General features: G+C 38.7%; 1 protein-coding gene across 14 annotated transcripts in view; it reads left to right on the forward strand.

The window, feature by feature from the left end:
* The window catches only part of LOC111573495 (protein bicaudal D homolog 1-like), a 60,140-nt gene that overhangs the window by 6,494 nt on the left and 27,637 nt on the right, over positions 1-26,009 (forward strand). The window lies entirely within an intron of this gene.

Below are 26,009 nucleotides of genomic sequence, written 5' to 3' on the forward strand. Positions count from 1 at the left end.
TGGGAGAAAGAAAAAACACACACAAGCAAACTCCACAGAGAATAGCCCCAGCTTACCGGCAGCTTCAAACTGAGCACAGTGCTAACCATTCCACCACCATGCCACCTCACACTTGAACTAATCAGGTGTTTTTCAGAAGCTGTTGTATTTGCATTTTGGTTTTGTGAGAAATCAGATATAGTGTTGTACACTTACATCTCCTCACAATGAATGACAGGCTAAGACAGCAACTGTACTGCAAAGTCTCATAGAACGGTAATGAGACCAGATACCGACTCAGGAAATTATATCGTGAATGGTGTTGGAGTTTTGTGCATGTCCATGAAATAGTAATGTTTCTGTAGAGCACATACTTGAATGCTGAAAGTCTGCTACAGTGAATCATTTATACAAGAAGCTATTTATATTTGTACTCAGTGGCCTTTCATTCAGCTGTACTCAGAGCCAAACTCAGACACAAAACACCAGTTTATTGTTAGCTTGACTATTAGTTTTAATTAGGACTTGAATGGAAACTTCTAAATAATACTTAGACTTTTTTAGAGCTAACAGTCACCATCCACTGGGTAAATTCTGACTACACAACACACCTAAAGCACATTCATGGTTTGTAGTTGCTGAACATCATTGACGATGGGGATCCCAGATGAAGTAACTCTGCCAACAACCCTGTCAGTTTGAACCCCATGCATATCGTTTGCCCTTACCTCGGATAGGACTCCTTCCTTTTGGAATGGAGAAGAAGGAAAAACTGGGACCCATTGATAGAAAACAGCTCCAGATCTAAGGTCTAAAACTCAAACTCAACTCAAACTTTTTGTATAATATTCAGTGAGGTAATTGGCATCATACATTATTGTCAGACATTCATAACCACTGAAAGAAAGTCGGCTGTTATGTTATAGTCAATATGTTTGTGTGACATTGACTTTTCTGATATTTATGTAAATTGCAACATGTAGCTTGGCATGTTTTTGTTTGTTGCTGCCTCTACTCTAGTTTTAAACAATATTTCAGTGTTAGTCCATAATCTGATACTTTGCTCCTCCTGAGATCTGCTAACATTAGCAAAGTACTGTCAGAAACTGAAGATATTCTTCTCTGTATGGCTCATATTTGAATACGTTTATCCTGAAGCTCCTTTCATACTTAAATGTAGGACTTTTATCTCTGTTTATATAAATCTACCAAGAGACAGACTGCAGATACAAAGTAGGATCTACACAGGCAAGAGCAGAGGTATAGTAGTATCTGTATGTTCTGGATGACAGGATGATCTGGTGGAGAATGGAATGTAGGACTGGGGTATATATGCAGCAGGTGTAAAGGCTGATTGTAGACAAGAGTTCTACAGAGTGCCAGGCTCAGGTATGGACACAGAGAAACTAGAAAATCACTCAGAGAACGCAGTACTCCACCAAGGCTGCTCATTCCTTGTATCATTTCTGACACATAAGTCCTGATAAGTCTGCAGTGGTGCATTTGTAGTAGGATTGCAATCATGTGATCATCAGCAGGCAGCTGACGTAGTGTTCACTTATTGTCATAGTTACAGTGAAGCCATGCTGCAATGATACAGAAATCTTTAACAAATCTGTGGATCCAGACTATAGGCTGCATCACTTCCAAAATCTAATCCCATGGTCCTTGTGTCATTTCTGACCTTCCCTGAAAATTTCATCTAAATCCGTTGGTCTGTTTTTGAGTAATGTTGCTAACAGACAGACAAACAGTCACATAACTCAGCCTGGGCTCTGCCTCCTTGGTGGAGTAATAACACACAGAGGAAATAACAGGAGACACAAGGAGGGGCAGAAACAAAGGAAGCACCAGTAGAGAGAGAAGGGTACCACTAGAAATATGACGAAAAATCTTTCTTGTTATTGTTTAGTTGTAATTCTTTGAAGAATATCAGAATAAATTTCATCTTATTTTATTTGAATTCTTTTTTCTTTGCAATATTTTCATACTGCCTTCACCCTAAGTCAGCTGGAAAAGGCTCCAGCCCCCACCGTGGCATTTTGTCCTTGTGCATGCATGGGTTTTCTCCATGTTGTCCAGCTTCCTCTCACAGTCCAAAAACATCCATCCATCCATCCATTATCTATACACCGCTTAATCCTCACTAGGGTCGCGGGGGGGGGGCTGGAGCCTATCCCAGCTGACTCGGGCGAAGGCAGGGGACACCCTAGACAGGTCGCCAGTCTGTCGCAGGGCCACATACAAAGACAAACAAGCACTCACACATTCACACCTACGGGCAATTTAGAATAATCAATTAACCTCAGCATATTTTTGGACTGTGGGAGGAAGCCGGAGTACCCGGAGAAAACCCACGCATGCACAGGGAGAACATGCAAACTCCATGCAGAAAGATCCCGGGAAAGCCGGGACGCGAACCAGGGACCTTCTTGCTGCAAGGCGAAAGTGCTAACCACTACGCCACTGTGCAGCCCCTGTCCAAAAAACATGCTGAGGTTAATTGATGACTCTAAATTGCCTGTAGGTGTGAATGTGAGTGTGGTTGTTTGTCTCTATATGTAGCCCTATGATAGACTGGTGACCTGTCCAGGTGTCCCCTGCCTTCACCCTAAATCAGCTGGGATAGACTCCAGCACCCCATGACCCTAATGAGGATTAAGGAGTGTATAGATGATGGATGGATGGACTACTGTCAGTAGTGATAATGACTATCTTTACTCTTCATTTGTGATCAATCAAAAGTCCCTGAAACTCAGATTGTGAGCCAATAGACAGAACTTATCTCACCTTTGTGGCCTGATTCATGAGGCATCTAAAAAAAAAGCACATTTCCTTACAAAGCACAGAAGGTTGTATGGCTTCACTCAGTTGTTGTCATGTGCATTAGTTAATTGGGAGATGTGTACTGGCTGGTTTAATGTAATAATCACTGCCTTGGCAGCAGGAGGAACCCTGTGATGACTCTATCAGAGGTCTGTAAAGAGCTAGCCACAGCTCACTGTTAATTAGCCCAACAGGGGTCCATCACACTGATTTGTACAGTGAACTTATCTCCATTCTGTGCAGCTTATAATGAGGCTCAGTACCAGCTCAGGTGTAGGCCACTACACAAAGGAGCTGATGATACAGTGGGAAATGGACTTAAGTATCTTTGCTTTAAAAAAAAAAAAAGATTCCTTGTGGCCTTTAATGGTTTTGGTGGAAGTGACATCAGTTAACTGTCTTCCCGCTTTTACTTAGATATTGACTTGCTAGTCCAAAATGTAGCAGTGTATCAGTGTAAATAATGATTTAGGATGAATTTCTCTTTTAGCACCCCACCACAGCATGATGACTCTTATAGCCAAGACTGACATTACCATCTGAAAACCAGCAGCACTATAATATATTTCTAGCAGTCACAGAAATTCATGGAGCACTGGGTCTTCTTTTTTCTTTTCAACAATGTTTACCAAACATACAAAGATAACAAACAAGCAGAAAGAAGGAAAGGAGCAAAAACAAGAGGAAACACAGTGACAGCAACCAATACTTAGTCAATTACTAACTGAACTAGTAGATTAGGGAAAATGTTTATGAAAAACTCATGGAAAAGCAACTGCTAAACCTTTTTTTTTCTTTGGATTTTTTGGGCCACTCGGGTTCTTTTTTTTTTTCTTAATTTTTTTATTCTACATTTTGTTGTCAGACAAGCAAACTTTTTTTTTTCTTTTTTCTTATGGAAAGCTTTTGTCCAGATGTACCAAAAATAACTTTATACTTTAAGATGGAGAAAATTCTTACATTTGAAAATGTTGAATGGGAATAAGCCTTACATTGTTTAAAATCTTTGGATTTTCCTTCAAATACCAATTTTAATCAGTTTCCGTGGATTTTTAAGTATGCCATCTATTACATTTAACATTTTGTTTAAAATAAAAAGATGCCATACATCCTCCTCACAATTTAGATGGGAAATATATCAATCAAATAAGATCAAAATTAACACTACAAGAGTGTAAAACATGTTCGTTCCAATATAAACAGGTTTTTGTTTTTTTTTCTATATCAATAATAAAGGTCCTGATTGACATACAGGAAGTCCCTGTTGCTTTGTCTGAAGTGTTGTGATGCTGAGGCCACAGTAATAGCTCAGCCAAATGGTTTAGGGGTCTTCCAAGAAGCAGTGTGAGTGTGTCAGATGTGTGACGAGTGGAGCAAAAATGAAAATTGCAGCGAGTGCATCAGCAGACGACTGGGCTAAAAACAGAGCGGGACTGAGTGACCCATGGGGACGCTCAGTTACTCCTCTGTGATGTCAGCCAGCCAATGGGATGCTTCTCTCCATGGCTTGTTGTCACCAGACACTGATTCCCAGTCAGCTTTCCTCCTTCTTTGCTTACCAGAGTTTAAGAGGTAGTGGGTTTATGGATCCTCTGCAGATACAAGGGAAGAAATCAGCAAAAATCAGTCATTAGAAAGTAATTCTCAGGCAAGGAGAAGCCTTATACTGTAGCTGTGTTTCACTCGATAATGTTGTACTGGATAGTGTTGCACGTATTTTGCCCGCTGCTGTAGTCTGTAAGCTGCAGACAAACTCTGGATGCTTGACCTCTATCTGTCTGCTCTCTGTTTGTCATGAATGGGACAGAAACACATGCTCAGAGGCACTTAAGAGCAGACTGTATGTCTCAAACATGCATGGCTGGACCAGTGTCTACATACACACACACAATAGTAGAAGCACTTGGTGAATTATTCATTAACTATGAGATCATGGTGATTTCATGATGATTCCTGACTGAGACTGCCATCATAAATAATGACCCTGAAGGTGGTTTGCGCTGCAGCTTATTGCGATCCATAGCTATGTTTTATTGTTAGATAACCTCTAGCAAATCCTTCATGAACACATCTGTTTATGATCATGTGACAGTGTCCTTTAGTGGTCATACTAATTATGATGACAGCAAAGAGGGAAATGAGGTTTTTGGATGGATGGATGGACCTCTAACCTCTAACCTTTAAATCTAACCAAACCTTTACCATATACTGCACTGTACATAATACAACATGTAAGTTGTTCATCAGTGATCTTTAACAGATTGTCCAGCATGAGTCCTGCTGCCTGTATGCTCCCATGGCAGACAACCAATTATATGAACTGGAACAAAATTTTAAAATATAAGTCTGTTTAATTACAATTTGTGTTGTATTGTTGTAGTTTTGTATACTACCGTTCAAAAGTTTGGGGTCACACAGACAATTTCATCTTTCTGATAAAACTCACACTTTTATTCATGTGCTAGCATAATTGCACAAAGATTTTCTAATCATCAATTAGCCTTTCACCACCATTAGGTAATACAATGTAGCATTAGAACACAGGAGTGATGGTTGCTGGAAATGTTCCTCTGTACCCCTATGGAGATATTCCATTAAAAATCAGCTGTTTCCAGCTAGAATAGTCATTTACCACATTAACAATGTCTACACTGGATTTATCATTCATTTAATGTTATATTCATTGAAAAACAGTGCTTTTCTTTAAAAATATGGACATTTCTAATCACACTCACATCTATGTGCAATTTAGAATCACCAATTAACCTCAGCCTGTTTTTGGACTGTGGGAGGAAGCTGGAGAACCTGGAGAAAACTCAACCATGCACAGGGAGAATATGTAAACTTCACACAGAAAGATCACAAAACTTAATATGTTATAAATTTCCTGAATTACAGTTCCAACACAAAGTGACTTAATGACAGCATTGCCTTTTTATTCATGTTCTGGCTGAAGTGAAGTGTTATTACTGGTACAGTGTTACAATAATAACAGTTCCATAAACAACTGATATGAACATTAAGGGATCCTAACACTACCTGAAACCAGTGAGAGGGATATGCTCAGAAAGTCTGTTAACTTGCCAATATTCAGACAGGAATTTCACATAACATTGTGGGACAGTTATGTTTATAAAATTATCATTTTCAAGCTTTCAACAAAAGTATTACAAATTGGTAGTGATACAGCCTGTGCATAACTCACATTAGATCCCAGTTTCCTACTTTTTAATACATTTAAAAGTAATGAGACAGCGACAGTACAATGTTTGACATTGATTGTACCCACAGCAGTCAAGCAACAGCCTGTGCTGATTTACAGTAACATCACTTGTACACAGAACTGCAATTTGTAGGACTTAAAGGATCTGCTGCTAATTTGTTGGAGCCCACAGGGCACCTTCAGAGGTCTTGTAGAGTCCAGGCTTTGACAGGTTGAAACTGTTTTGACAAGCCCAACAGAATATTGTTTTGGCTCATCAATGTAATGCTTGTATGATTTAGAAACAGAATATCTTTCAGTTTATTGTGAAGCAAAGGTTGTTTGATTCCCATATGCTTTTCTTGGTTGTTTTTATTGTTGTTCTGGTGAGTGAGGTGATGGAGGGATGGGAAGGAGGAGAAGTGTTGTAAACAATAAAGAGATGGAACAAAGGGCCTATTCCAGGGGAGTGGTAGGAAGCACTTTCAAAGGTGATTACTCCCCTCCCCCTCTCTTCTTTTTCTCTCTCCATCCCTCCTTCTCTTCCTGCCAGCGTTCTCATCTTCTTCCTACTTTCGTAATTCAGCAGAATGTGAAGGGAGTAAAAGAAGGTGAGAATCTGGCAGCTACACACCTCAGTAAAAACACAGCGGGGTAATGACAGAGGGATGGTGGAGTTTGAGAGGATGAGATGGATGGAGCAGAATGGCTGTCATTCCTTTTGTCCTGCTCCTCCCTCAAGGATTACACCATCTTTATGGACACACCCAGCACAGCAACACACACACAGCACTCACTCACACATACACACACCTCAGCTGTGACAGCAGAAAAACAATTGGATATGGTGTTTTTGTGACATATGAGCTGCACCATTGAACAGATCAAGTAGCTGTATTCAAAAAATGGTCTTCCTCACATGTACCAAAGATTTGTGAAAGATGCATATTAACACAGATATTCTCCATAATCTTGGTGCAGCTAGGCTCTTTTATCTGTCTGATTAAACATCCCATAGTTTGACTTAAGGGTTCCTTGATATGCTTAGTGTTTTTTCTTCACCTTATTAACAAGACACAGTTTGTGCACAGCAATATGATCGAGGAAGAGGAGCAACATTAAAAAGGTTGGACAAGTTGAACAGATCTGATTGCAAAAAGAATGGATTGCCAGTTGTAGGGCTGCACAATTAATAGAATATTGATCATGATCATGATTTTGGTTTTCCACAATTAAATGAAAACTGTGTAATATTTAAAATTCTTCATTCCCAGAAAAGTGTGTTTATAGAAAACAGATGTCCTCACATCTGCTCAAGGAAACCAGCCCATGTATGTGAACAGAGTTATTTGGTTCAGCTTGGGTAAATTAGCATGAATGTAGCACAACATGGAAGTGGAAGCCGTGCTCTTCTTGGTGCACACAGACTCTAGCTTCTCTTAAAAGAAACCTCTTGCTACTGCTTGTGTTGTTGCTACACAGTCTTATGTTATGGCCCTTCCTCAACTGCTCTTCCTAGGCCCTTTCTTTCCTCTCTGCTGTTGTCTTTGTCTGTATTTGTCTCTTGGTCCCAGATTAAAGAGGACACTCTTCTTCAAACCTGCCGTATTTATATTGATCTATGCATCTTTGAGCTGTTCACACGGATAACAACTAATGTGAAGGGAGAGAGAAAAGAGAGAGGAAAAGTTCCTCTCCGACAAATGAGGGCTATAACTCCTATATCCTTCAGGGGCTCATGAAGAAATCAGATAATAGGCTTTAGTTTCATTGTGTTTAAATTAAGTTATGTTGCCACTCAGTATTTTCTTGGAACAACAAATAAATGAAGTGTATTTGTCAGAAGCAAGAAATCCTGACTCGTAGTTGTTATTGTATTTTAGTACCAGGAGTGAGCCTTTGCTGTCAGTGTGTTAGCTCAAGTGTAGAGATTGTTGTAGCAAAGTTGTGAATATCAGCACATTGGATTGGTTCTGTAAGAATCACTCTAAGTAACTGATTTAGCTGTTAAAGTGTTCTGACTGAGTGCTTCATATAATCTGTGACATCACCAGGACACTCTCTGGAGCTGCTCCAGATACAGCATAATGACTTCCCAAGGTCAGGATTGTACATTCATTCCTGTTAGCAAAACTGTGGGACAAAGTCTGACAATCCAAACTGACATTCACTTCATTACTAACTCTCAAAGTCCCAAAAAAACAAAAAAAACCATCATGAATAGAACTGTAGCGAGTCATTATTTCCATTGTTGATTATTCTATTGATTGTTCTCTAGTTTAATCAATTCAGTGTTTGGTTTTCCAATTTCATGGAAAATTGTGACAAATATTACACAGATTTCTGAAAACCTGAGCCTTGTTTGATCAACAATCCAAACAAGTTCAGTTTACTGTCAGGGAGAAGGAAAGAAACAAGTGAGTATCCACATATCAGAATCTAGAATCTGAGAATTTTGACTTTATTTTCTTAAAAAATAACTCAAACTAAAGAATCGATGATGAAAATAATTAACAATTAGTTTAATAGTTGACCACTAATTGATTATTTATTGCAGCTCTTGTGTAGATCATGTCTTGTAGTGGTGGAAAGTATCTGTTTTTACTCAAGCACTGTACATAACCAAAGCTTTTTGTTGCTTGTTACTTAAATATTTCCAATTTCTGTTACTTCATACATGTGTGAAGTAGCAGTTGGGTTTTCTCCGGGTTCTCCAGCTTCCTCCCACAGTCCAAAAACAAGCTGAGGTTAATTGGTGATTCTAAATTGCACGTAGGTGTGAATGTGATTTTCTGTCTCTCTGTCCCCTGCCTTTAGCCAACATTTCATTTAAGAAGGAAATGTTTCATTATTTATTTCATCACATTTATTTAATAGCTCCAGTTATTTCACATATTTATTTTAACAATACAAAATACGATCAACAAACAAAATATATGGACTGCACAGTTGCTTGGTGGTTGGCACTGTCGCCTTGCAGCTAGAAGATCCCTGGTTCGCATCCCGGCCCAGGCCTGGGGTCATGGAGTTTGCATGTTCTCCCTGTGTGGGTTTGATCCGGGTTCTCCAGCTTCCTTCCACAGTCCAAAAACATGCTGAGGTTAATTGGTGATTCTAAATTGTCTGTAGGTGTGAATGTGAGTGTGATTGTTTGTCTCTATATGTAGTCCTGTGATAGACTGGTGACCTGTCCAGGGTGTCCTCTGCCTTCACCCTAAGTCAGCTGGGATAGACTCCAGCACCCCTTGACCCACGATAATTTACAGTCTGGTCGATAAATATTTGACACATTTTTCATCATTTGGGCTCTGTCACCACCACAGTGGATTGAAATGAAACAATCAGGATGTGCTTTAAGTGCAGACTGTCAGCTCTAATTTGAGGGTATTTACATCCAAATCAGGTGAACATTTTATATGTGCCCTCCACCTTTTAAAGGGACCAAAAGTAATTGGACAAACTAGTATAATTATGAATCAAATTGTCACTTTTAATATTTGGTTGCAAATCCTTTACAGTCAATGATAGCCTGAAGTCTGGAACCCATAGACATCCTACCAGATGCTGGGTTTGGTCCCTGGTGATACTCTGCCAGGCCTCTACTGTTGCTGTCTTCACTTCCTGCTTGTTCTTGGAGCATTTTCACGTCAGTTTTGTCTTGAAGGTGAAATGCAGCTCAGTTGGATTCATTTACACCTTGTGGTGAACCTTCTGTATTCACTGTGGTGAAGTCTTCTCCCATACGTTGACTTTGACACAGATACCCCTACCTCCTGGAGAGTGTTCCTGATCTGGACAACTGTTATGAAGTACTTTTTCTGTCATCCACCACACTCATTTTCTGTGGTCTTCTGGGTCTTTTGGCATTGATGGGCTCACCAATGTGTTCTTCCTTTTTAAGAATGTACCAAACAGTTGATTTGTCCATAACTAATGTTTTTGCTATCTCTCTGATGGGTTTGACTTTTCAGCCTAATGATGGCTTGCTTCACTGATAGTGATGCTCTTTGAACTTCATATTGAGAGTTGACCTCACCAGATTCCAGACACAAATACCACACTTGCAATGAACTCTAGACCTTTTATCTGCTCCTTGTAAATGAAATAATGATAGAATAACACACACCTGGCCATGGAACAGCTGAGCAGTAAACTGTCCAATTACTTTTGTTCCCTTAAAAAGGTGGAGGGCACATATAAAATGTGTTGTAATTCCTGCACCGTTCACCTGATTTGGATGTGACTACCCTCAAATTAAACCTGCAAATCTGCAGTTAAAGCACACCCTGGTTGTTTTATTTCAAATCTACTGTGGTGGTGTACAGAGCCCAAATGCTGAAAGAATTGTGGCAGTGTCCAAATATGTATGGACCTGACTGTAATACCCCAAGCTAAATCCACAAGTTACTTAGCAGATAAATTATATAAAGTAAAATGGCATGAACCAATGTCAGTATTAAAATGATGAACAAATTATTGCATCAGTTATTATAATCCAAAATAGATATGTTTAAATATGCTAGTATGCATAGTGAGTACTTTTACTTTTTTTACTTTATTTAAAAAAAAAAAAAAACAACAAAACTTTTACTTAAGGGAAAATTTAAATGTAAATCTAAATTACAGCCTTACAACAAGGAGTTAGTGGCAGTGATGTTACTGAACCAAAACAGAAATGAAGCACAATGAATCTTGCACTAATTTTAACTGAAGTGAATTTACTATACTTGGCAATATTTGAAAAATGCCAGTTTTAGTAGATAGTATAGCCTGAGTTAGGATTTGGGATTGAAGAGGGTTAAAAGACACACACACTAGTCTTCTAGGGTGGCTGTGGCTCAGGAGGTGAAGCTTGTTTGGTTCCCACTTTCACACTTTACTAAGAATGAAATCAAATCCATATTTACGTTGAAAATCATTTTATAAAAACATTGGTATATTGAAATGCATCTAAAAAGCATGAAACAAAAAATTAAAAGTGGCATAACATCATCGACATCATAACCACTTGGTTCTTTTGTTCAATTTAAAGTCGTCAACTGCACTGAAATTTAATTTGAATATTTGTCATTATAGTTTAAGATCACCAAAGTATAACTTTTAAAACAGCTAATTTTGGAAACAAAGTGGTGTAAATGTCATCTTTAAACTTTCTATTTGATGCTGGAGATGGAAGTTTCTGTGTACATTTGTCTTCAGCTGACAGAGAGAGGTTCGAAAGGTCAGCATCGCCTGCTGTCTGCTGCTCATTAAATCACACACCCTGCATGGAAGGAAAGACTTTAGAGAATAATGTGTGTGTGTTTCTTACATCTATCCCAGTGTAACTGGCAGTGAGCTGACCTTGATTCTCACACACACACACACACACACACACACACACACACACACACACACACACACACACACACACACACACACACACACACACACACACACACACACACACACACACACACAGGCATCAACGCAGTCTAGAGTTAACTGCAGCTGGTTGGCAGTGCTATTTTGCATGTGGTGCCTATCAATCCTACCAGACGTCATGGTGGGAGATTAGCAGTAAAACCCCACAGCAGCACCTGCACTCATCTCCACACCAGCGTCAGTATTAACTCTGTAACTCTGGTCTGAACGAATCTCTCGTGGTTAAAAGAAAAACTATACATCACTCTGGAACTGGACAGTTTAATTGTTCGAATCTGAATCTTATAGCATTACTTCATGAACATTACCAAATTCCTAAAGGCCATTTGAAATGACAAGATTCTTTTCCTTGTGTTTATTTTTGACTGTGTTGTTTTATTGACAGCCGTTATAAACATAAACAAAAAAATTGTACATCTTTTGTCAAGTACATCTTTTATCAGCAGTAGTTTGACACATGGTAAGATTGACTTGAGCTGGCATCAACTGTCCAGGTAGGAGGGAGAAGTAATAGATTTTAATAGCCTCACTGTATATACATTAATATGATCAGGGGTTAAAAGGCAGCTGGTCCTCAAATAGCTGATGAATCACTAATGGCATTCAGCCAGTGCCCGACATAACTTCACTGCTCTGCCTGAATTATTGGAGAGTAAGAAATGGTGCCTTTGTTTGTAGCTGTTGCTTACATTGTAAAAGTTGGTTTGAAGTGATTAGATTTGAGTCACACTTGGGTTACAAATCCAGTAACTTCACTTTATATGACAAAATCAAAAACACTGTGATAGTATTATTATTATTACTACAATGGGACTTTAGCTTTTTTGAACTGAATTTATTTGGTATGCTTTCTGCATCGCTGTAAGTCATGAGATACTTCTCAGTAAATTAAGACAATTTAATTTTTCTGCTCCTGCTGTTAGTTTGCTTAGCTCATATTTGGAATATCGACAGTAGTGTGTTTGACTACAGAATGTGAAAACATCTCCTCTGAACAGTAAGACTGGTCTGCTCCAGGGATCAGTTTTAGGTCCTATTCTTTTTTGTTTATATGTAAATGATTTGCTTACCATCTGTACGGACACTGAATGTCAGATGTATGCTGATGACACAGTGTTTATATTTCAGCAAAGACTCCCTGTCAGGCTTCAGACATCTTAAGCAGACAGATGGTTACTGTCTGAGAATGACTACGAATGAATCATTTAACAATCACAAAAAAACAGTATCAATGTGCTTTTCAATAAGACAGAAAGTCCCTGAGAAATTTCACATCACTATTGATACTAATGAAACTGAGGTGGTAAATGAGTTTAAATATTTAGGTATAACTCTAGACCCACAACTTAAGTTTGATGCACATATAAAGAAGCTATCCAAAACTGTAAAAACCAGTCTGAACTGCATTAGATTTATCAGGCCATGTCTCTCTTTTAAGGCAGCTCATTTATATCTGCATGCCATGGTTCTTTCACATTTGTCCTATTGCATTGCTGCCTGGGGCCAAGCCACTGACTCAGCTACCAGACCTCTACTCTCACTTTACAAACAAGTTTTGAAAATTTTAGACCAGAAACCACAAAAATGGCACCACTGTGAAATCATTGAAAAATACAATTTGTTCACTTTTTCCAATCGTATAAAGTTCTCCTTCCTAAAAGTTGTTTTTAAGTGTTTAAATGGACTGGACCCACAAGTGATGTCTCAGATCTTTAAAAAGACAGACAGCTCCAGGACAATGACAAGGAGCAGAACCAAGCAGAACTGTCAAATTCCAAGATGCAGAACAACGTTTGGCCAATCATCTCTATCAGTGCAAAGTACACGCCTATGGAATTCCTTACCATCAGAAATTAAATCTCAAACAGAAACTGGCTCAAGCAGCAGCAGAAGTGCAAACATTAATTTTTTACAAGTCATTGTCAACATAACAGCACTTTACTAATTTTCAATGTTAAATTCAGCTCAGTTTTCTTTTATCAGTAATTGACAACTGCAACTGTTTATGTATTTATTGTATTATTCACTGTATTTGTCATTGCATTTTTAAATTGTATTTAGTATATTTCATTGTATTTTAAACACCTGACCAGGGACAAAGACTGCAAATTAGCTGAAGCTAGACGTCTTATTTGCATCGCATTTTCCCTTTTCTGTGGCAATGTTGTATCGTCCCTGCCAAATAAACATTAAAATAAATAAAATTTAAAAAATCCAACTACATCAACCAACAAGCCAACAGACAAGACCTCAGAACTAAGAGTCTGCTGTGGTCAACAGAAAGCAAAAGGACTGATTTGGAACTTGATCTAGAATATCATAGTTGGACTTGAAATACCTATTTTCCTGCTTGTCAAAGTAGTAGTCAGTGCAAACATAGAATTGCCACCTGGAGCATGGCTTCATTAACTTTCTGGGGGTCACCAGGGCAAAAATTTGCTGTTAACCCCAAAATGACCCACAGTATACATGGCACTATAAGCATTCAAGCTGGACGGTTATTTTAAAAACTTTTTTTTCTGAAAAATACCCAGGACTTAGTTGTTTTGTAAGTATGTTTTGACACGATATGCACTGAACAATTAATTGATTTGTCAAGAAACTAATTTTCAGATGCACTGATCATGAAGATTGGTACAGTTCTTCTGAGTGTGTGATAAAAATAGAAGTTGAAAGTTGAAATATAAATGAACACAACTAAATAAAGTATGAACTAATTCAGGTTTTAGAATTAGAGTGTCTCATCAAGACCAGAAGCCCAAGATGGAGGACCTACCATAATTGATATTGTTCACAATTATGTAATTCATCAAATAGTATAGACAAAAATTCCATGGAAATAATTTGCGACTTTTGGGGCCCTTTGGAGCATCCTGCTTTTACTGGCTATTAATACTGGTGATTCAGCCTTGAGCCTGAGAATTCTCTGAATGTCTACAGTATGTGTAGCATGTAGCATGTTGCTATCACTGTGAAAGTATCCAGAGTGTGGCATTTTCTTTACCATAACCATGCCACCCAAATAATGGGTGAAAATAAAACTTGTGAACAAAACTATAAAAAATGGTCCAACACAGAACACAAAGCACAGTTTCCTGGATGAAAGTCGTATTGCTGTTTTATGCCTCTGTCCTCCTAACGTGATCTTTGTCTCTCTGAAACTACAGTCTTCCTGTTGTTGAGAAAATAATGAAATTAGGTTCATGACAATGCAGTTTAGTTGTATAGGAACATAATTTTCTGGGAGGCAACATTGGACAGAAACAATGGAATGGTGAGAGAGCAAGAATGTGAATAAGGAAACTGGGACTCAAAATGCCAGCTTAAAGGGCTTCCTTTGTCTCAGTTTGGTTAGACTGTGTGTTTGTGCTGACTGGAGTTACACAGATTAGATTCTAATTCAAGGACTCATGATACACCGGTCTGTTACATTGGTTTCTGTGGATCATGTGCTTGAAGAGAAAAACATTATATGAACCCAGCTTTGAAACAGCATTCGGCTCATGTTTGGATCCTTAAAGGAGCTACTGAAGCATGAGTTCTCCAACAGAGTGCAAACTGTTGTATCTCCTAAACTAAACTGTGTATGGTGCTGTTGCTACTTAGTTTGAGTATAAACAAAATGAACAAGCACTTTGCACTATCAACCATTTTGCAAGAGCAGATCACTTTTGCCACATACTGAATATTGCAGTTTTAAAACCCAAACTCCCAGATAGCCTTAGCTGCTGGACCATAAACTCAGTCTGATGGCTTAACCATTCCTGCAGGGACAGTTTTATGGGAAAATCTTAAGTCCGCCTGTATTAGTATGCTGACAGAGCAGCCAGCTAAAGACAGGCAAAGGGAAATGAATAGATAGATGGAATGAAAGAGAGTAAAACAGAGTTAGATAAAGGTTTGTGGCACGATGTGCATGAGGTGTGTTTTTGTGGGTGTTCTAATGTTCATGAATGAATAACTGTCTTTTTTTTTTATCATAATGATCTCTCATTTCTGTCCTTTGAGGCCAGTGTGTCCTGTCATAATGGGCTAGTAGGACAGCATTCTGTCTCTGTCCTGGTCCTCTCTCTCTCTGTCTGCCTGTGTTGCACTTGTCCTTGTCTCTTCCAGCCTGAAACAGGATGAATTCAGAGCTGGCACTAAGTCACTGTATTGGCTCATGAGGACACTGGTCTTAGAGCAACAGTGGAAGAAGGCGGCAGATTGACATACCACTGCTGGCCAGCTCAAACCTCCTAGACATTCACCTCCCATAGCTCAGATAAATGTGTTCAATTCACTTTTGACCAGAATGCAGGGCCAGCTACTAGGGGGGACAACATCCCATTTTGACAACCCCCAATCAACCAGCCAGTATTGTCATAGCCATGTTGTCAGCCCATTCAGTGGCTACAGTTCACATGAAACAACATAAATGAGATGATAACAGCGGAATTTTAATTAGACGCAATGAGATGTATGAGATTATAGCTACCATGTACAATATCAGCTTTAAATAAAATGTAAAAGCAGCATAATACTATGCTTTTCTCCTATCGCTAATCCAACTTTTAATATGTAATGTATGAGAAGCTTGCTGGTGAATATTAAATAATCCATTCTAACAACTCTTTGTTCTTGCAGTCTCTGCTTGGTATTTTGGTAGATCACTGAGGCATCAGCTTGCAGTTATACTGAAGCTTTGACCCCTTTTGCAGTTGTAGCTTGAGGAAAATGCTGACACTGACAATGTTAAGCCATAAATGCAAAGCTCAGGCTGTCAGCCAGCTGGCTCTATATGAATTACACACTGTGTGGTGGATTTTTTTAGTCACTTAATTCCCAAACTATGTGTTTTCAACAAGATTCTGGTGCCAAACATGATAAAAATTAATTGTTTTTCCAAGTGTTTTTATTAAATCCAATAAGTTTATGCTGGAAAAAAGGAATAATGGTCAGTCTAGTGTTGATGGAATCTCATAAAGTTCCCATCGTCACTGGTAGGTGCCACTCTATAGTTACAGCAGCTGTGTGCAACATAAACTGACAAATATTCATTCATTTTGACTAAACACACTTTCTGACATTTTTTGATTACATTTTATAAACATTTTATAAATGACAAGCATATTTTGTATCCATGTATGTTTTTTTTTTTTTAAACTATGTTCATATTTCAGTTTAGAGGATTCATCCTCTGCACAACATTCCATCCAATAGTTGTTGAACAATTTCAGTGTGGACTGAAATGGTTCATAGGTCAACCAGATGGTTAGCATGGCTCAAAATGATGCACTTTAAGCCACATACTGCATACCGGCTTTGTATTTCCTTCACTGACGTGTACATTATTTCAGCTGTCTTGCACCGCTAAGGTAATACGTGTCTGCTCACCCTGCCTCCCAGAATTTGGATTTTCTCAGTACAGCAGAGCAGTAAATAAACCTACACGCTTCCAAACATCCATTCAGAAATGTATTGTGTTATCGCAGACAACCAACCTATGTTTGGCTAGATTAAATGGCTCTGAATGCTATTAGAGTGTCACAGAACATCACACACTGTTGAAGTTATAAAAATGGAGACACAATATGAAATTGACTATATGGCAGCAGCTGACTGGCCAAAACACATGACAGTGATACTTAAAGCACAATAAATTAAACAAGCCATTTAAACAGAAACATTAAAGCTCTGTACTGTGTGTCTCAAAGTTTCTGCAACCTGAAAAAACATGACAAGCAATGAGAAAACCTTTGTATGATCTAAAATAGATCTCAGCTTGCCCCAGTGCACTAAAAGCAGCACAGCCTGTGAATATACACAGTCTGGGCTCAAGTTCTTATTATGTCAAACTAATACTGTCATGTGTGTTATGTCTGTTTTATTTTTCTGTGGGTCATGATGGGAGTGATCTTCTCATCTTTCAGTTGATCTGTTCACTTTGTCTCAAATGACAGTGTGTCTGAGCTGCGTTTATCAGAACTGAGAACAGCTCTGACACTGAATATCTGCTGACTCACACAAGGCAATAAAGCACAAAGTTTATCTGTAAGAGTAGAGATGACATTTTGTGTGGAGTCTTTAAGTGAACACAAACACGCGTTGGATCTCACTTAGAGTATTGATTACAAAATTATCATTTTAATCTGATATTTTAATCCCTTGACACCTGAATTTATTCACAATATATTTAAAAAATAATTATTTGTGTTTTTGCTTTCCATCTGATGCTAAATAAAGTGGAGATTGTTCATTTGTCTGTAGCACATAGAATAGATATATAATAATAATAACAGATATATAATAATTAGGTCCCAACCGGTCCTACGAGAAACCAGTGCTTGCAAAAGGTTCCGAGGTACGTATTGGATCTGCACAAACTGGCATTGGGGGAATGGATACACTATCTTGACTGCGGTCTGAATGAAAGTGGTACGATGCGAATTTGCGACAATCAGTGTTAACGGGTTAAATTAATCATTCATTTTGGTCAGTTTCTGTTTATCTTGTTTTGATGGTTCAGCTCAAGCTAATGGAGTGTATCCTATCAAGCATACTAGCCAGACTTGAGAGGTTCTGGATTCTGCAACTGATGAAAAAGTTATGGTGACTTCCGAAGTTGGACAATAGGTTGCTTTTCTAAGACATCAGCAGTGGTGATCTTCAGCACATGAAACTGTTTAGCTCTTGTGGATTAAACTAGAACTTATTACATGATAACAGATGGTTGCATAGTGGATGAGATTGTATAGACTGTCCCTGTTCAGACAAGGTTTGTGGTCCTCCATCTTTCTTCGACCATCCACCAGCTCCTGCTCGATGCACAGACAGCTGATGTCGCCTGTTTCTGGGTTTCGTTCAGATTCTTTGCTTCTTCCCTGATTCCATGATGATGTCGTGTGTCATTCCACTCCTGTCCTGTGTTTAGAGGATGTACCAGCAGAGTTTGTGCTGAAGATTTGTGGCTTGAAGATTCTGGTTGTACATCCTGGCAGTCCATCCATGTAATATTGTCCCACTGCAGGCTTCTGGTGGTCCCCACTGAGTTAGTTGGTATGACCAAGTCAGTCAAATCAATCATGTTGACAGTAGATCCTTGGGAGGCTGTGGGGGGGGGGGAGTCGGTGGATTGTTTATCCCGTAGATACTTGATGAGATTGGGTTCTGAAGAATTTGGTCAACTTCTTCCTCGTTCTGTTCCAGAGCAGTTTTTGCAGTGTGGTGTTCTACATTGTCTTACTAGGGAAGGCTAATACCACTAGAGAGCTAGATCAGTGTTATTCATGTCCCCTGTCCGTACTTTCAATGTTGTGTGTGTGTGTGTGTGTGTGTGTGTGTGTGTGTGTGTGTGTGTGTGTGTGTGTGTGTGTGTGTGTGTGTGTGTGTTTTCACCTGTGTCTCCCTTGTCTCCAGTGGTGTGAGGAGAATGGTCCTCTTTGTCTGTTCTCTCCAAACCAAATGGGAATGACTGAGCAGCCTTTACCTCCGCTTCCAGCTTGTGTAAGGGTCCATTACAACCTTCAGGGAGGAAACATTATTTCATTTAGGTTATACTTTTGTGGAGACTGCTGTCAGGTCCCAGGATTTTATTTCTGAACTACACAGCTAGTCTCTGAAGCTGAATCGCTACACCCTACTCTCTTCACACTGACGTATAGCTGTTGAACGTGTGTGTCTGTAATATTTTATTGTCATAGTATGCTTCAGCCTGAGGTTACTGTCATGCTCCGTGAATAGATGCAGCAAGGGGGCATATGTTGACATATGCATATTGGTGCCCTCTGTGTGTGGTGTCAGAGTAATAGCCTGTATGGCAGATGACTGTACCAACCATTACATACATAAGCAGTAATTCCTCTCCAGCTTTATTAGCTGTGGGATGCAGTTCATGGATAAAATCAATGCCTTGTCCCTGATGTGTTGCACTATTGTACTGCAGCCTGCTGTGGTTTCAAATGTCTCCAGCTGGGTGTCTATATTATGGCGACTTAAAGATGGCCTTCTATGACAACAGCTTGAGAAACTGAAATATTCTCATAGCTGACGAGAAAAGGTTTATCCTCACATTTCTGGCTTGGAATGACAGACTGAAAGACTAGAGAACTGAAGCATAAATGATACAGTTTGATGTCCTTACTGTCTGCGATGTTACCCCCTCAGCTTTTATGGAACTTGTGGCGTCTGAAAGTGCAGCTCTGTTTGAGGTGACACATTTTCCAGCACAATAATTACCTTTTCCCTCCATATTCATATATTCAAAGCCACTAAGTGTATATTTTTATATAATTACAGCATCTTGCAAATTATTCTGATGACATTAACTTGTATTTGTAGAATATATGGGTTTATATCTAAAATGCAACCCAAAACTACTATTATATGAGCTGCAACATTAAATGCAAAGAAATGTAATTTGCATTTACAGTCACAACTTGCATTGTCCTTAAATTTTCTTTTTTTCTTTTTTACTTTAATTGCAACTCTTAAGGAGGGCTACTGGCTAAATTCTGTTCTGTGGTCTCTTCTCAGACTTCCTTGCAGGATATAACTCACTAAAAAAGGTGTAAATAAAATAAAATTGTGAAGCACAAATAAAACCGACCCCCAAACCAAATAATAGTTAATACAAGCTGTGATTTTAGATGCAAATTATTTTTTGCTTGCAAATATTTTTACATTGCAACCACATCTTTGCAGGACTACAGTTTCAGTTTGCAATTCAACCTGAATTAGCATTTCCATTGACAGTTAATATTAACCCCATACAGTGAGACTAACATTAGTAAAGAGTACATCATGTTTCTGTCTCATTCGCCTCACTGTCCAAGTTAGAGTCTTATCAGCAGCACAGATTGCTCTTTACCACAGTGGGGGTTTTTTTTGTTGTTGTTTTTTAATGTTAATATTTTAAGTGTTTTCAGGCTTTATTGACTGCGAGAGAGACAGTACAAGACTTACTACTTAGGTCACCTCTTCCACAGCGTTTTTTCTAATAATAAGGTCAGTTGGACACTACATGGGAAAAGGCTCACAACAGCAGTGACATGGAACAAAATGCAAGACAGTAAACTAGAAGAGGCTAAAAAAATAGGGTGACATGTACTGCAAACAAGTCATGCTACATTACACATAGTCATTTTTATCCATGATTAATGTAAATAAAATATTTGGTTGTATTGATTTAACCCTTTGACTCCTAAATTTTGCCAAAAGACATTTAAAGGTATGTTATCCTTAAAAATTTGCCAAAATTCCACCCTTCATTAGCACCAGAAACAGAAGTATTTGTGTATAATACCCAAATGAATCAAATCCAACCTAAAAGTTGTGATTTCATTTACAGTAATTTTATTCTATGTCTCATTGAAAATTTTGCCAAAGTGCCAAACTGTTTGCGTTAGATTCTGTGAAAAACTAAAATTCTATTCTAGGGACTATGTGGCTTAAAAAAATTTTCACAATAAAATACCAATAACATGTAGAACCACCATTTTTTCCAGTATTATATTTTTTGTATCATTTTTTCATGCTCTGTTAGAAATAGTCAAAAATAATTCCACTTCATTTGAAAAAAATATTGCGGCATTTTTGTTATACTGAACAGAAGACATTTCTGAGTCCTTTGTACTTGTAACCATGATTGTAGCATCTCCATTGAGGTGAGGATTTTATTTTGTAGTGCACATAGTTAGTAAAATTAGGGGAAAAAAAACGCCCATAAATTGGAGTTCTAAGGTTTAAAGATATGCTTAGTCATTGTTTTATCATTTCCTTTTCCTACAGCATTGCATTGACATAGAGCGAAATAAACACCTTTGAAGGAGCATACAGTGCTGTGAAACACTATCTGCCCCCTTCCTGATAATCTTATATTGTCGCTTATTTCTCATGCTTAAATGTTCCAGATCATAAAACTAATATTTATGTTTATTGAATATTAGACAGAGATAACCCAAAAAATGCAAAATGCAGTTTTGAAATGATTAATTGGGCTTACTGAAAACCTATATCACCCCTGTGGAAAAAGTAAGTGCCCCCCTTAAACCTAATAACTGGTTGGTCCGCCCCTGGCAGCAACAACTGCGGTTAAATGTTTGTGATTACTTGTGATCAGTCTTTTAGATCATAATGGAGGAATTTTGGTCTGCTCTTCTCTGCATAATAATTTAAATTCTGTTACATTAGATGGTTTTCCAGCATGAACTGCTTTTTAATGGTCTTGCCACAGCATCTCTATTAGTTGAAGTCTGAACTTTGACTTTGCCACTCCAAAACATTAATTTTGTTCTTTTTGAGACACTCAGAGCTTTAGACCATGAACTGATGGTGGATATTCTCCAGGAGGATTTTCCGACAGAGAGCAGAATTCATGGCTCCATCATTTATGACAAGTCATCCAGGTCCTCAAACCATCACACTACCACCACCATGTTTCACTGTTGGTATCACGTCCATCTCGTGGAATGTAATATTAGCTTTATACCAGATGTAAAGGACCCATGGAGGCCATTTTTGCCCAGTGTCTTCCTTATTGTTGAACCATGTCCACTAAGGCCAGTGAGGTATGCCGTTCTTCTGATGTCCAGCTGGGTTCTTTTGTGACCTCCTGGATGATAAGTCGATATGCTCTTGGTGAAATGTTGGTAGGCCGGCTACTCCTGAAAGATTCACCACTGTTCCATGTTTCTCCATTTGTGGATAATGCCTCTCACTGTGGTTGTCTGGAGTCCCAGACTCTTAGTAATGACTGTGTGGAAAAGACCTCTGAGCTTTCATTGTGATAAGTGGAATCTTTTTAAACTTGAAAAAAATGTAGGGAAAAAGAGAAAACATCAGTCAGCCATTGACTGATAAATGTCATTGACTTTGTTTCTCATCAGTTCTTGAACCTTTAGAGCATGGTATCATGTGCTGCTTTTTCAGACCCTTTAGATACTTCACAATCACAGTTTGGTTCTGTTTAGTGATGTTTAGATTCAACAAGCCTTAATCTAATCAGATGTGGGTGTGACTGGTGAAGCTGAAACCAACTGCCAAACGAATTTGGTCATTCGGTAGATTGGCAGCTAAAGGGATAATTACTTTTTCACATAGAGCAAGATGGACTGGACAGTATACTCATGAACTGATTATTTTTGTTGTTGTTATTGTTTTCTTGGGTTATCTTTGTCTTATATCAAAATTAGTTTGATAATCTGAAACATTAAGTATGACATATCAAAAATAGAAGACAGAGTAAATGCTTTTTATTGAATTCACGATTGTAGCTTATTTATAATTGATTTGTTTTATGATTTACTGTGCTTTGTTAAGTGCTGCCTTTTATGACACCAACAGCATCACTCCTATTTCATGTCTCTTAGCCAAGCAGTTACCAAACTAGATGGCAACAAAACTAAATCTTTAAACTGTGACATTGTTGAACACCACCTGATATTCTTACATTGAAACTTCTCCCTGTACTTTGGCCCCGGTGGCATACAATTCCAACTAATAAATGATGGCTTTTAGTTTGTAAGTGTAGGTATAGTTGACCCACAGGGCAGTTGGTGGAGGCTCATTAATCTCTTTAGTATACAGTCTAGCATGTTTGCAGTGTGGCCCTGTGAGTGGAAGGACAGAAAACATCCTGCTGACTGTGATAAACTGTACTTACATATTGCTCCTGTGGGGAAAAGCACAGTGTGCATTCTTCCTATGCAGAGTGATTTCTGCAGTCATGCCTGTAAAGAATATCACAGATTGACTTGAGTTTTCTCTGAGGCAACAAATTAGAGAAAAGTGTGGGGTTTAAACCATTCCCCATACATTTCTTCCCTCCCCCTCTCTACGCTATATGTTCAGTCTAGCATGATCCTTAACATTGATTTCTAGTTCAGTAAACTTCTCAATGAGGCAGTGGTCTGTGTGTTTGGGGAGCAGCAGAGGATCCAGGAGGAGGTCTGGTTAATATGTTGGATCTCAGCCTCTTGACTCCATTCCGTCACTTTTAGTTGCAACGTCAGCTGTCTCTAACAGCAACTTGTTGAACCTGTGAGAAACGTTACTACCACTGGTGCACAAGAGGTGCTGTGAATCATCAACTGACAACCTCTGCACATGTAGTCTAATTGGCTAACTGCACACTAAAGGGTTCGTTGCAGCACAAATAATAGACTGTAGTTTCTCAACTGTGTTTGAGTCATGATCAAATTTTACAGTTCAAATTATATGGGTATAGAAAGTAAAATGACAGTTTTTTGGAGCAAGAATAATTTGCAGTTCAATACACCCTCTGAACTGGAAAACCTGCTGAAGAGTTTGAAAGGCATGTTTTCTTTTGAATTATCACCAAAATGACACCATTTTCCAGTCAGAAACAGTAAAAACAGAAAGATCTGTTCACTTCATGGCTAACCATGTTGATGGGTGGTTGTTCTGTTGGGAAAAATAAACAAAAACAAATCTAAGCTTAGAAATGTGATATTTAATCAAAATCTCTTCATTATACATCATCCTCAGCACAACTGACAAGCCAGGAGTAGCTCAACTGCGAGATTATTTGGCTAAACTGCAAGCTGTGTTTACACAGATCAGAGAGGAGACAAGTAAAGAAACATACTGAAATAATACTAATTTGATTTAGAAGAAAATAGTATACAGAGGAGCAAGTTGTCAGCAAGTTGTTGGAGGTTACATTTAGCACAGTGAATATCTCTTTGGAGTTGATGTGCAGAGTATTGTGGAGGATATAAAGCTGTAATTAGTAGCCTGTAGCTACTAGAGTCACCTTTTCCCCCGTATTAGTAGCATCTTTGACTCTAGGTTTTTACAAAAAGTTTTTGTAAAATATAGTCAAATAAATTCAAGAAATGTTTTTCTTTTCTTTGATTGCTTATATTACAACTATATTATACTAAACAGAAGATTTTTTTTTCTCCATCTAGCAATAATACTGTTTGGACTTAAGAAAGTTAATGTTATTATCTACATAATTTTGAAAAACACCTTTAAAGCTTGCCACTGTGTCATAGGCCAAAGTTCTGCTGTTCCTCTTCCTATAATTCAACTCAATTCAATTTTATTTATATAGCACCAATTAAATTCAAACTGTCTCAAGATGCTTTACAGAACTCATATTCCTGAACCCCCAGAGCAGCCCTAAGGTGACAGTGGCAAGAAAAAACTCCCCTTTCACAGGAAGAAATCTTAAGCAGAACCTGGCTTTTTTATATGGGGGCACCCATCTGCCTGCTGGCTGGCTGGTTGAGAGGGACGGAAGAGGTAGAGAGGGTGGGAGACAAGGAAACATAGAACACATAGTGGCATACGTGCATGATAAGAGTAACATAGATGATACATATGACGTGATGCATAATGAATACAGAGTGACTGGGGATATACAGAACAAGCCAAAATTGAAACTGATTCATAAGTTTGCTGTTATGGTGTAAGGCTCTGGCATTAAATATACTACATATATAGCTGATAGTGAATTTCAAACAGTGTGTAGATGAGCATATCAAGTACAGTAAGGGCGATGCAGAGTAGATTGGTGGAAATGGGCAGCTGGAAGCAGTGGGCTGGAGGAAGGTCAGCAGCAGCATCCCACAGTGGACATGATGGAGACTAGGCCAGTAGGTGGCACAGTAACCACAGACCATAAGCATCCAGCTCTGGGACCAGGGACACTTGGACAAAGGACACAGGGCGAAACAGAGTGAACGCAATGCAATACTGGTATATATAGTAAATACAAAGGTAATTAGAGAGGGGCTCAGTGCATCCAGAGAGGTCCCCAAGCAGCCTAGGCCTATAGCAGCATAACTATGGGGCAGAACTAAGGGACATCAAAGAAGTCAGTTGCGCCCTATACATGCGGACTCCAACTGACCCCCTCAGGATCACCCGAGTCAGCCCTAACTACAATATTTGTCAAAAAAGAAGGTTTTAAACCTGGTCCTAAAAATAGAGAGGGAGTCTTCCTCCCAAACCCAAACTGGGAGCTGGTTCCACTGGAGAAGCGCTTTGATAACTGAAGGCTCTGCCTCCCATTCTACTGTTAGAAATTTTGGGAACAACAAGTAAGCCTGCAGTCTGAGAGTGAAGAGTTCTGCTAGGATAATATGGTACTATCAGGTCTTTAAGATATGATGGAGATCGGTTGTTAAGAGCTTTATATGTCAGAAGAAGGATTTTGAATTCTATTCTAGATTTAACAGGAAGCCAATGAAGAGAAACCAATATAGGAGAAATATGATCTCTCTTGCTAACTCCCGTCAGTACTCTGGCTGCAGGATTTTGGATCAACTGTAGATGTTTCAGAGAGCTATTGGGACAACCTGATAGTAAGGAATTGCAATAGTCAAGCCTGGATGTAACAAATGCATGGACTAGTTTTTCTGCATCACTCTGAGGCAGGATGTTCCTGATTTTTACAATATTTCTCAGGTGAAAAAAGGAAGTCCTACAGATTTGTTTTATGTCTAAGTTAAAGGACATGTTCCGTTCAAAGATAACTCTGAGGTTCCTCACAGTATAACTGGAGGCCAAAGTATTGCCATCCAGAGTAACTATACGCTTTGAAAGCGAGTTTCTAAGATTTTTGATGTCT

This window comes from Amphiprion ocellaris, chromosome 21 (assembly GCF_022539595.1).
Source record: "Amphiprion ocellaris isolate individual 3 ecotype Okinawa chromosome 21, ASM2253959v1, whole genome shotgun sequence".
Taxonomy (NCBI): domain Eukaryota; kingdom Metazoa; phylum Chordata; class Actinopteri; family Pomacentridae; genus Amphiprion; species Amphiprion ocellaris.